The following is a 12,500-nucleotide window of genomic DNA, read 5'->3' as shown; positions in this document are numbered from 1 at the left end:
AAAAGGGAGATGAATATCTGTGCGTGTGCGAAAGTCTGCGAGTGTGTGTGTGATAACAGAACGTGTGTGTGCGTATGTATGTGTGTGTGTGTGTGTGTGTGCATGGTTTGGTGGTTTATCTGTTAGTGTGTTTGTGTGTGTGTGTGTGTATGACGTAGTGGAAGAAATTAGTAGCAGGACTGGTTAGTGGACGCTATAGACAGTGTAGGTAGAAGGTCAACAGGTGGTTATTTGAGTGTGTGTGTGTTCGTGTTTGTGTGGGGTTGTAGGTGTTAGGTACGTGTACGTGTGTGTGTGTATTTTGTATGTGCGCGTGTGTGTATGTGTATGTTTTCTGTGCGTGCGTGTGTGTTTGTGTGTATGTGTATGTTGTGTGTATGTGCGTTGCTGTGTACGTGTGTGTGCGTGCGTTTGCTATTGTATATGCGTGTGTTGTTTATGCCCATGTGTGTATGATTGTATGCGTGTCTGTGTGAGTGTGTAGTGTTGGTGAGAAGTGTGTGTGTGTATGTGGGTGTGTGCGTGTGTGTGTATATGTGTGGATGTGCGTGTGTGTGTGGGATTGTGAGAGTTAGGTACGGGTGTGTGTGTGTTTATGTGTGTCTGTATGTGTTTCCGTGTGCGCGTGTGTGTATATTTTTTGTGCGTGCGTGTATGTGTATATTGTGTATGTTTTCGTGCGTGCGTGTGTGTTATGTATGTGAGTGAGTATTGTGTATGTGAGAGGTGTGTGTGTGCATGTGTGTATATGTGTATGTGTGCATGTGTGTATATGTGTATGTGTGTTGTGTATATGTATATGTGTGTTGTGTATGTATGTGAGGGGTGTGTATGTGTGTGTTTATGTGTGTGCGTGCGTATGTGTGCCAGGTATGTGTGTTATTTTGTGTGTGCACTCCTGTGCGTATGTGTGTGCATGTGTATGCGGCTGTGTATGTAGGCGTGCGCGTATATATGGGTGTGTGTGTGTATATATGTGCGTTCGGCTATGTGTGTGTGAGGGCGCGTATGTACGTTTGTCATGTATGTGGGCGGTATATATGTAAGGTGTGTGGGTATGTGTGCGTGTAGGTAGGGGTGAGATAAAAAGTGGAAAAAAGTAAGTGTAATAACAAGAGAATAATGGATATAATGTAAAGGGGACGAGGGGGGGGTTTAAAAAAATAATTAAAAAAAAAAATTTTTTTTTAATTATGTAAAGTGTTGCAGGGACGTAAAGGGGAGAGTCATAAGGAAGAGAGGGCTGCGTTGAGTCCGAAGGGGAAAGAAGAATTAAGGTTGAAAATGTAGCGTTGCTCCAAGTGGAGTCGCGAGGGAGTGGACCCATGGTGCAGGGCGAGGCCAAAAACGGAGATGTTAGAGGGAGAGTGGTTGGGCAGTTGGAAGTGACGGCCGACAGGGGAGTCCGAACCTAGCCGAACTATATATAATATAGTTTTAGGGAAAATAACCAAGTTTCAAGAACTCATCGATGAAAATCCACTATCACATATAAAGCTCAATTTAATTTTAATTTTTTATAAATTGATTTTAATTGAGTTTTTACCTGTAATTTTGGATTTTGTCCCTAATATTATATATATATATATATATATATATATATATATATATATATATATATATATATATATATATATATATATATACATGCATGCATACATATATATATGTATATATGCATACATACATACATACATATATACATCCATCCATCCATACATACATACATAAACATGCATACATACATAAACGTACATACACATATGCATATATATGTATATCTGCGTATGTGTTTGTAAAATTTCTATCGCCTTTTTATTAATCAGGAGACAAAATAGAGCTTAATAATTCATGCTGTGAACGCAGGACCGCAAAAATACAAGCAGTGGCGTGTCTATTCATTCTTAATACGCTGTGGCTGATTGGAACGTGAATATTTGATCGGTGTTGTTTTGCGCCATCGGAGAACATCTGCCTTTAGATAATAATATATGTTCATATCACAGACGATTTACTAGCGTAAAGAGACTTACAGACATCGCGCTATTTCGATCGTTTTGTGTGCCATAAAAGCAATCACGAATTGAACCCATATCTTACGAGCGTGAATGAAATCGAATCACTATGCCACGCATCTTCTCTTATCTAAGTATGTATTCTAGTATTTCCGGTCACCGAGCAACTCTAATGGGTACAATGAAAATAATTGAAAATTATCGGGTAAAGAAGAACTTCTTGTTTGTGGAAGTGAGAGCAGGCGTTATAGGGAGGTGAAGATAAGACTGGCTGGTCGGTCGGTCGGCCGGCCGGCCAGTTTGTCGCTCTATCTGTCGGTCGAATCTTTCACACCAGCCGATAACTGCTGATGAATTACGAGAGCGATGACGAGGGAAGGAAGAATCTATATAAACAAGTAAATAATGAATTCCCTTATCTTACATGTGACTGACTGAAACTAAGTATTTCTACAGGTGAGGGAGAGGTAAATATCTCCCTACCATAAGGTAGGGAGATAAAGAAAAAAAAAAAAAAACGAAAAGAAAAGTAAAGAAAAAAATGCCAAAGCAAACAAAATCAGCAAACCTTCTCTCAATGAAGGGAATGTAGAGTAGTTATTAAGCTTAGTATAAATATGAGCAGTTTGGAGGTACTAAGGTTTCACCGAGGCAGTATTTATAGATTTATAGGACCTAAGTTTCTTTTATCTCGTCACGTTGATTTGTAAGTCTTGGAGATCTAGCTTTCTTGTTTTTTGGCTTCGTTTATTTGTATATATTTTGTTTTTCCTGCTCTTTTTCGAAACATCAGCTTTTAGTTTTGAAAATAATGCTGTGATTGTTGTTATCTCTTTTGGGAGGCTTCTTCTTATGCATCATCATCATCATCGTCTTCGTTCATTCTTCTTTCCTTTCTTCCTCATTCTCTTTCTTTTTTCTTCATTTTCTTACATTTTCATTTCATTTTTGTTTCTTTATCTTCTGTCATTCGTTCTTTCTTTTTTCCCTTTCTTCTTCATCGTTACATTTTCTCCTGTTCTTCCTTTCTTCCTCCTTTCTTCTTTTTCTACATTTTTCCTCTCATCATTTTCATTCTTCTTCTTCTTCTTCTTCTTCTTCTTCTTCTTCTTCTTCTTCTTCTTCTTCTTCTTCTTCTTCTTCTTCTTCTTCTTCTTCTTCTTCTTCTTCTTCTTCTTCTCTTGTATTTGTTGTTTAGCCCCTGATCAGCGCCAAAGAAAAAGAAGCCGATTCAGACGAGATCGTTCTCATGGAAGGGCTCGTTATTGCCCCGGATAGGAGACATATCCTATCTTCATAATTAAATCATCTTTATTATTCGTTGGGTACTTCATGAGGGAGATTCGGCTGCTATTTCTATAGTAGGGTCGAATAATCAGCTGTGGTAATCACCGGGATTCTACTACTACTACTACTACTACTACTACTACTACTACTACTACTGCTGCTGCTGCTGCTGCTGCTGCTGCTGCTGCTGCTACTGCTGCTGCTGCTGCTGCTACTGCTACTGCTACTACTACGGTTGCTGCTACTACTGGTGTTGTTATTGCTGTTACTACTACTGTCAGTATATTTATTACTACTGCTCTCCTCTTACTACTACTACTACTACTACTACTACTACTACTACTACTACTACTACTACTACTACTACTACTACATAATGATTTTATTTATTTTCCTTCCAGATTGGCGCCAGGTGCTGAAATTGGTAACGCGAGTAATAACAGTCGATGGAACCAACCTAAACCTAAAAACAGCCAGAATCTGAACTCTGATCTATAAAGAAAGATAACATTTCTGTATTTATTAGCTGTATAGCTACATAAGTGACTCGAGGGTCTAGAGTTTCGGTCAAATGCACTTATCAAAGTGTGATAAGTGCATTTGCACCGAAAGTCTCGGCCCTTACAGCAATTAATAAGTACATTTGCACGAAACTTTAGGCTCTTCAGTTACTTAGTTAGCTTAACAGCTAAGAAATAAAGAAATATATGTACTTTACTTTGTGTGTGTTTTTTTGTTGTTTTATTTTCACTTTTATTTGTTTCAGTCATAGGACCGCGGCCTAGCTGGAGTACCGCCTTGAAGTTTTAGTCGAACGAATCGACCGGAGTACTTATTTTGGGTCTTTGTGGTTATAGTCACTGCATGTCGAAATCTTAAAGAAAATTGCTTAATGTATCATATAGATGTCATTTTTGACGCTCAATCAGAATTTGTCATGCATTTATTCCAGAAAAAAATTTACGAAAATGTTGCGGATGTCCAAAGTTTGATAATTTTCAGCCAATCAGAAAACAGCGCGTTCGCTGTCTCTTCCATCATCTGTCACAGTAGCGAGAAGGGGGTGGGGCACCGGCCTATCAAAACATTAAACTAGCTACAGTAAACAGTGAGAAACATTAAAACATTCGCAAGCAAATCAAGCATTTAGAAGCTACGAGCAAACCAGTAGGAGTTGCTAGAAATAACAATCAAAACATTGCTTAAAAGAGGTATTTGTTAGTTTAAAAAATTCAATTCACTCTAGGATTTTATAGAATAAATTATCTTTCTCATATTTACTTCTTCACATAAATTCAGAAAGATAAGAGTCAACCATGGAACGGTGTGTCCCACACCGGCGTTTGTTTCCACGCTTTAAAGATGCCCAGGTACTCTCAGTTTGGTGGTTACACTCCTTGTGCGCATGCGCAACATCTTTGGTTACTATGAAAACAGAGTTCTTCGCTATCAGGTATGGAACACGTGGTGCTTCGTTGTTTACTATGCTAACAAAACGTCATGGTGATGTGTAAAATACTAGCTTCTGATTGGCTAGAAATACCCAAATTTTGCAAATTTTAAAGACTAATAACTTTTTAATTATGAATTTATAGGAAAAATGAATTTCATTTTCATAATTAACAAAATTTAATCTCTATACCAACTTTGAAAACAATTGGAACAAATTGTAGACAGCGACGATAACCACTAAGATCTCGTATTTTTATGAAGTCCGGTGCTTATTCTATTAGATTTCTTTTTCCAAACTGCTAAGTTGTGAGGACGTAAACAAGCTAACTCCGGTTGTCAAGTGGTATAGAGACAACACAAACACAAAGACACGCTCACACACATACACTCTTATAGGTATTCATAAATATATACACGGTAGGCGTCTTTTAGTTTCCGTTTACCAAATCCACTCACAAAGCTTTGGTCGATACGGGGTATACTTGAAGACATTTGCCCAAGGTACCACACAGTGGGATTGAACCACGTAGTTGGGTATTGAACTTATTAGTTCACTGCCATGTCACAAAAGTAGTGTTCTTGACCTTTGCAGCCATCCGAAACTGGTAAACTTGGTGCTATTAATGTTCCTTTTAAACTGTTGAAAGTCTACCTACAACCCGCAGGAAAGACAAGAGCACAGAGGATATTCCAGAAGGACGTTGTTCTGGTGAGGAAGGATTCGGTATACTGGCTAGCACGGGAGTAGGGGTGACGGTGGACACCACAAAGATGACAAGATCGAGAGATTGGGTCGGTGGGACTTGAGTAGAGGAGGCACGAGGCCATCCCATTTCAGTCCAACCCAGCCCAGCCCAGCTCGGTTCAGCCAGCTCTGAGAAACAAAGGCCATCACAGTAGAAAAGATTGTGAGAGAAAATGGCACATATGTAGGCCAGAAGCTGGAGTGTGCTCAATTCTATTCCGTTTGTACTACCAAATTTAAAGGAAGTTAACTAAATACTGCAAGGTACTTTATGTATCAATCGCTCTACCGTTTCTGCAATTCCATCTCCCTTCATAGCTCTTTCTACTGTTGGAACAAGGCCTGGAATTTTATGGGTGGGGAGAAAGTCGATTACTTTGAACACAGTGCTTGACTGGTACTTTATTTGATGGACCTCGAAAGGGTGACAGCTTTGGTGGAATTCGAACTCGGATCGTAAAGAGCTGCAAGAAATGTCACTAAGCGTTTCCTCCGGTGCAGTAACGATTCTGCTTCTCGATGCATTTGTCTCTCTCCCTTAATAGCAATAAATAATCACTCATACTCTTCAGCAACTACTTCATACTCACAACACACGTACATACACATATAAACATTGTGAATGCCACTGATTTATATGGGAAGGCTATGATTGCTTAGAATCGGTGTAGTGCATGTCTGGTGCCTATATTCTTTTCTACTCTAGGCACGGCACAAGGCCCGAAGTTTTGGGGGAGGGAGGCCAGTCGATTAGATCGACCTCAGTACGCAGATGATACTTAATTTATCGACCCTGAAAGGATGAAAGACAAAGTCAACCCCGGCGGAGTTTGAACTCAGAACATAATGGCAGACGAAATACCTATTTCTTTATTGCCCACAAGGGGCTAAACATAGAGGGGACAAACAAGGACAGACAAAGCGATTAAGTCGATTACATCGATCAGTGCGTAACTGGTACTTAATTTATCGACCCCGAAAGGATGAAAGGCAAAGTCGACCTCGGCGGAGTTTGAACTCAGAACGTAACGGCTGACGAAATACCGCTAAGCATTTCGCCCGGGGTGCTAACGTTTCTGCCAGCTCGCCGCTTTTGTCTGGTGCTTATATTATCAACCCCAGAAAGATGAGAGACTCTTTTACTTGTTTCAGTCATTTGACTGCAGCCATACTGGAGCACCACCATATGGGATTTTAATCGAACATACCGACCCCAAGACTGATTCTTTGTAAGCCTAGTACTTATTCTATCGGAACCTTTGCAGAACCACTAAGTTATGGGGACGTAAACACACCAACATAGGTTGTCGATCGATGGTGTGTGTGGGGGGGACAAACACAAACACAAAGACACAAAATATACATACATATATACGACGGGCTTCTTTCAGTTTCCGTCTACCAAATCCACTCACAAGGCTTTGGTCGGTCCGGGACTATAGTAGAAGACACTTGCCCAAGGTGCCACGCAGTGGGACTGAACCCGGAACCATGTGGCTGGATAGCAAGCTTCTTACCACACAGCCACGTTCTTTCGAAATTTCAGAATTCTTATTACGCCAACAAATTTTTCTTTGTTTTAAATTTTCATAATGAAGAAAAACGGCATATGTAGGAATAAAGAATTTATCAAAGAAAACAATTCAAACACATCATCAAAATTTCAAATCTTTTCAAAAATATAACTAGGATGAACAGATAGATAGATAGATAGATAGACAGACAGATAGATAGATAGATAGATAGATAGACAGATAGATAGATAGATAGATAGATAGATAGATAGATAGATAGATAGATAGATAGATAGATAGATGCAGACAGAGCGATAGACAGACATACAGAGATATAGAGAGACAGAGGCCAGAGAGACAGAAAGGAAGAAAGAAAGAAAGAAAGAAAGAGAAAATTGACAAAATTAATAAATTCTTCAATCTGTCAGTTTCTCTTTGTGTTTTGAAAGATTCCAAAACTACTCGAGTTAAGCCAGGTCTGATAAAATGGGAAATCTACCCAGAGAGAGGTTTGATCGTAAAACATAAAGAGATAAAACTAAGCAGCTTTGTTTTTACCGGTTCACATCATTCGCTGTTACGAAATACGGGCTTCTGTCGCTCAAGATCGATGAAGCACGTGTATGTCCTGGGAAGGGCAAGATTTTTTCCAGAAGACTTGTAGTTACCTATGCATTGATGTTTATCGAAGAGAAAAACCACCGTTTTGAGGCCAATACAGATTAGTACTCGTATCATTGAAACAAATACCGCAAGACAATCCAATCCTTTAACAATTCTGCAATTCACCGCTCAAGTTTGGTATTTCTTTATCGTCCCCAAAAAGATTAAAAAAAAAAATAATAATGACGTCAGCGTGATTTGAACTCGTGGAACAGAGCCGGGTATAGCGAGAAATAATATCGAACGTGTTAGCCACTCTGCCAGATCGGAACAAACAGCGATTTCTATGAATTTTGTAGTGGCTTTAATCGATCTCCAGGACGACTCCACTACTATTTATTTTATCGATCCTCGTAGGATGAAAGGCAAAAATCGATCCTGACAGGGTTTGAACTCAAAACGTAAAGGAGTTTAATTAAACACCGTGAGCTGTTTTGTCCCACACTTTATCGAGTGAGACAGCTGGTAGTAAAAGCTGCATCCGGTTTTCTCTTCTGCTCCCTTATCACTTACTTTTTACTTCGTAAAGAGGTTTATCTGTGCCTTCTTTTGATAGTAACTACAAGAGAACAGGAGGAGCAATGGCCCAGGGGTTAGGGTAGCGGACTCGCGGTTTCGATTCCCAGATCGGGCGTTGTGAGTGCTTATTGAGCGAAAACACCTAAAGCTCCACGAGGCTCCGGCAGGGGATGGTGTCGAACCCTGCTGTACTCTTCCACCACAACTTTCTCTTACTTCCTGTTTCTGTTGTGCCTGTAATTCAAAGGGCCAACTTTGTCACACTGTGTCACACTGAATATCCCCGAGAACTACGTTAAGTGTACACGTGTCTGTGGAGTGCTCAGTCACTTGCACGTTAATTTCACGAGCAGGCTGTTCCGTTGATCGGATCAACTGGAACCCTCGACATCGTAAGTGACGGAGTGCCAACAACAACAGCCCTGACAAACCTGTTTTTTCTCCTATGATCAAAGGTACGCCAGCCATGGCCGTAAGCGCAGCTATGGTTCTGTGTGTTGCTTCCCAACCACATGATTCCGGGTTCAGTCTCACTGCGTGTCTACTTGGCAAGTGTTTTCTGCTATAGCCTCAGGCTGACCAAAGCCCTGTGAGTAGATTCGGTAGAGAGAAACTGAAAGAAGCCCGTCGTATACACACACACACACACACACACACACACATATATATATATATATGTATATATGTACGTGTGTGTGTGTATATGTGTGTGTCTGTCTGAGTTTGCCCCCCCTCCTGCTGCATGACAACTAGTGTTGGTGTGTTTATGTCCCCGTAAACCAGCAGTTCATCAAAAGAACCTGATAGAATAAGTAGCTAAGTATTAGAACTTTAAAAAGATAAGTACTAGGGTCGATTAATTCGACTAAAATTCTTCCAGGCGGTGCCCCAGCATGGCTACAGTCTAATGGCTGGTTCAAGTAAAATAATAAAAGGTAAAAGATAAAGAGGCGCAGGAGTGGCTGTGTGGTAAGTAGCTTGCTACCCAACCACATGGTTCCGGGTTCAGTCCCACTGCGTGGCACCTTGGGCAAGTGTCTTCTACTATAGCCTCTGTCTGACCAAAGCCTTGTGAGTGGATTTGGTAGACGGAAACGGAAAGAAGCCCGTCGTATATATGTATATATATGTATGTGTGTTTGTGTGTCTGTGTTTGTTCCCCACCATCACTTGACAACCGATGCTGGTGTGTTTACGTCCCCGTAACTTAGCGGTTCGGCAAAAAGAGACCGATAGAATAAGTACTAGGCTTGCAAAGAATAAGTCCTGGGGTCGATTTTCTCGACTAAAGGTGGTGCTCCAGCATGGCCGCAGTCAAATTACTGAAACAAGTAAAAGAGAGAGAGAGAGTAAGAGAGTCCCTTCTTTCTTTCAGACAAAGTCCCAGAGTAAATTACTGGTACATTAACAATGCTTGTTTCAAATCGTTGAAATTTATCGTTCTTAATGTTGTCAATAGATTTAAATTTCAAGGGCTATCGACATCATTCAATGTGTCTTGTCCTTCGTTTTTTTTAAGGAAGGAGGGTTTGATTTTAGAGAGATTTGACTGATGCTTCTTGCAGGTCGAGCAACCACGTTCTTGGCTTATTGAAATAAATAACTATTGATCATCGGGGGAATCTCATAGATTTGTAAACAGAACAAAAAAAAAATGAAACTAAACATAAAATATAGGAAGAGTAATCGCTGGTCAGCTTCAGCGAACCATTAAACCAATCAGAAGACCTCCAGGGATTCCTTAAAACTACTATGAAACGGTTATAAAATGTGTGTGTGTGTGTGCGTGTGTGTATGTTCATGCGTGTTCGTATGCTTATGCTTGTGAATATGTTAGTATGTAGGTTTGTGTGCGTGTGCGCGTGCGCGTTCCATGCGAAATCATTAACTACAAAGTGCTCAATATATATATGAGTGTGTGTGTGTATACACACATATGTATTATGTGTGTGTGTGTGTGTGTGTGTGTGTGTGTGTGAAGGCGCATGGCTTAGTGGTTAGGGCATTCGGCTCATGATCGTAAGGTCGTGAGTTCGATTCCCGGTGACGCGTTGTGTCCTTGAGCAAGACAATCAGCTGGCAAAAATGAGGAGTACCTGTATTTCAAAGGGCCGGCCTTATCACGCAATGTGTCACGGTGAGTCTCCCTGAGAAATACGTTAGGAGTACACGTGTCTGTGGATTGCTCAGTCACGTTAATTTCACGAGCAGGCTCTTCCGTTGATCGTATCAGCTGGGACCCTCGTCGTCGTGACCATCGAAGTGCTCCTCTCATATATATATATATATATATATATATATATATATATATATATATATATATATATATATATATATATATATATATATATATATATATATATATATATATATATATATATATATATATATATATAAGGTTGAGGACCACTGGAATGAAACTACTCTTCAAGTACTGTTCTCTCTTTTTTCAGTACATCACACTCTTTACCACTTCATACTAAAATATCCGCCTATGGATATAATAATAGATTACTTTATTTTTTCTGTCTCCGATGAAGGGAAGTACTGGATCTTCCCAGAAACAGCTGTAAGACTCTATCCATAAAATTCTTCAACCTTACCTTTGCTCTCTTTATCCTTTTGTTTTTATATATTTACACACACACACACACACACACATATATATATATATATATATATATATATATATATATAGCAACACAACGAGCTGGCAGAATCGTTAGCACACCGAAGAAAAATACCAAGTGAGGCAGATCCTTTATCTGGGACGCAATGTGCAGCGACACGTTCTCCGACTCCAACCGGTGCGGCATCGGCTAGAAACCCGGGTATCACTGCCCGTAAAGCACAAGAGTGAACAATAATTAAATACAGGGGCTTGACCGGCCGCTATCAGTTTGTGCCGGTCGCCGTTGAGATCTCGGGTATTTCTGCACCCCGCACTACTGTATTCCTCCTCAAAATCGAGATAATAGCGTCCTGTTTGAGAAATGAACCCCGCGAAGCGGAATGGCTGCTGCAGCGATCGTCGCTGGCCATCCTCCGCGGCAAAGCCATCGCGGTCATGACAGCGTTGCGTGGCTGAACATTCCATTTATTCAGGGGTATGCGGACTGTTGCTCCCTCTCTCTCATTTTCTTAATTCTTTATTGCCCACAAGGGGCTAAACATAGAGGGGACAAACAAGGACAGACAAAGGGATTAAGTCGATTACATCGACCCCAGTGCGTAACTGGTACTTAATTTATCGACCCCGAAAGGATGAAAGGCAAAGTCGACCTCGGCGGAATTTGAGATCAGAACGTAACGGCAGACGAAATACCGCTAAGCATTTCGCCCGGCATGCTAACGTTTCTGCCAGCTCGCCGCCTTAGAGCTCATCTCTCTCATCTTCTGCTTAATCTCACCCCTCGCCACTTTTTCTTTTCTTTTTCCTTGTAATTAAATTGTGTTAAATAAAGATGAATGAAAAAAGGAAAATAATGACCAAAAAACACCTTCGAACGAAAACGCTCCAGGCGTTACTTTTCCGTCTTTCCTTTTATTTTCCTGAAAGTGCAACTGTAACAGTCAAAATACCATTAATGTACTATATCTTGATACATTACTCAGTAAAACTGATTGGGATTATGGTGGTGGTTGGCACTCCGTCGCTTACGACGTCGAGTGTTCCAGTTGATCCTATCAACGGAACAGCCTGCTCGTGAAATTAACGTGCAAGTGGCTGAGCACTCCGCAGACACATATACCCTTGACGTAGTTCTTGGGGATATTCAGCGTGACACAGTGTGACAAGGCTGACCCTTTGAATTACAGGCACAACAGAAACAGGAAGTAAGAGTGAGAGAAAGTTGTGGTGAAAGAGTACAGCAGGGTTCGACACCAACCTCTGCCGGAGCCTCGTGGAGCTTTAGGTGTTTTCGTTCAATAAGCACTCACAACGCCCGGTCTGGGAATCGAAACCGCGATCCTATGACCGTGAGTCCGCTGCCCTAACCACTGGGCCATTGCGCCTCCACGATTTGGATTATGACCCTCCCGAGCAACAACAAAGCTATTTTTTTCTTTTCTTTGTTTTTCAGTTTTCTTCGGTTTTTCACTTGAAACTTTATAAAGCGTTGGCAGAAATGCATTTTCTTTTATACTAAGAAGATCCTATAGATTTTGATCAATAAATCGAATTAAATTTGTTGACGCCTTCGAAACAAAAACAAACAAACAAACAAAAAAGATATCTCGTATACATTTCACTACCCTTCTTTCTCTTGAAGTACTTTCTGTTATTTTACAATGCCTTTTTCT

The sequence above is a fragment of the Octopus bimaculoides genome, chromosome 4, assembly GCF_046866305.1.
Source record: "Octopus bimaculoides isolate indiv1 chromosome 4, ASM4686630v1, whole genome shotgun sequence".
NCBI lineage: Eukaryota > Metazoa > Mollusca > Cephalopoda > Octopoda > Octopodidae > Octopus > Octopus bimaculoides.
The sequence above is the reverse complement of the archived record's forward strand: the minus strand, read 5'-3'. Positions refer to the sequence as shown.